The sequence below is a fragment of the Chrysochloris asiatica genome, unplaced genomic scaffold (genome assembly GCF_000296735.1).
Source record: "Chrysochloris asiatica unplaced genomic scaffold, ChrAsi1.0 scaffold00139, whole genome shotgun sequence".
In the NCBI taxonomy this organism is placed as follows: Eukaryota; Metazoa; Chordata; class Mammalia; order Afrosoricida; family Chrysochloridae; genus Chrysochloris; species Chrysochloris asiatica.
In genome coordinates, this window is record NW_006408657.1 from 6,249,121 (window position 1) to 6,250,613 (window position 1,493).

A 1,493-nucleotide genomic window follows, 5' to 3' on the forward strand; every position below is an offset into this window, starting at 1 on the left:
GCCACAGGTTGGAGAGCAGGGAGGGGCGCCAAGATCAGGAAATTCACCAGTTCAGATCCTTCTCCTTTTCCACACTTTCCCCACATTAAATCCAGAACCCATCTCATCATATAATTTAGAAAAGACTCAGTTCTGCCTCTCCAAATGACCATAGCAGAAGCTCTTCCACTACAATATTGAATAACATTTTTGAATCAACTATTGAAAGCAGGCATCCTTGTCTTGTTCTCGAAGAGGAAATCTCTCAATGTTTCTTCATTGAGTATGATACTTAGTTGTTTTCATAAATACCCTTTATCCCCTGAGGTATTTCCCTTCTATTTCTTTGTTGGTGTTATGGATTGAATTGTGTTCCTCAAAATATGTGTTGTCAGTCCTACAATAACAGCAATCTACATATAGACACATGGATGGGTACACAGGTTGAATGGGTATGGGAGGGAGAATGGGATTATACCCACAAATATAGACAAACGTTTGACAGAGGATGTTTGTACATGGGTATTTTTACCTTTGCTGCAAATATATCCATGAATGTGGTAGAACATTCAGGGGGCAATATTATGAAAACTCACTGTTGTTAAGTGCCATGGAGTCAGTTCCAACTCATAGTGACCCTGCACAGGGTTTCAGATGTTATAAATCTTCATGAGAGCAGACAGCCTCATCTCTCTCCTGAGGAGCAAGATTTACTGATATAACCAAGAATTCAAATCCAGAAAATTTATAGGAATTTTCAGAGTGACAAATACCTTTGATTCCCATTCACTCTGTTTAATGCCACAAAATTACTAAATATAATTGGCTCCTGGAATGGTGATATATATGATAAGCACTGGACGCTGATTACAAAGTTGGTGGTTTAAACCCATCAGCAGCCCCTTGGAAATGCTATAGGGGGTGGCTATGAGTCAGAACCAATTTAATGGCACTTAACAATAATAATGTATATTTTAAACATCAGATTTTCCATGGAACATGTGGTTGTGGTTAAGTACTGTCGAGTTGTTTCCAACTCATAGCGACCCTGTATAGGGTTTCTGAGGAGCAGCTGGTAGGTTTGAACTTCCGATCTTGTGGTTCACAGCCAAGCGGTGATCTTACAATGCCACACAAGAAATCCATGGAATAGGAAGAAGTAAATTACATGTTATTTTTCTCTTTAATAATTACCCAATGTTAAAAAATCCAGAGGCTCAAAAACAGGCTCTCGTCTCGGTCAAATAGTTTAAACCTCTTCAGACCTTGATTCCTTAATATAAAAGTGAGAGGGGCCAAGATTCTCTAAAATATTTCCTAATTCCAAAACTGTATGACTCCTTAATTCTACTGAGGCTAGAATCTTATTAAATCTCGACCAGTCCTGTCCCTTAAAATAAAAATGTCTTGGGTGTGACTGCCATTGTGATGTGCAAATGTTCCAAAATTATATCTTTCTTATGCATGGTTATATTGTGTGATGTTAAACACCTGCGGTATTCTAGCGTGGCTGT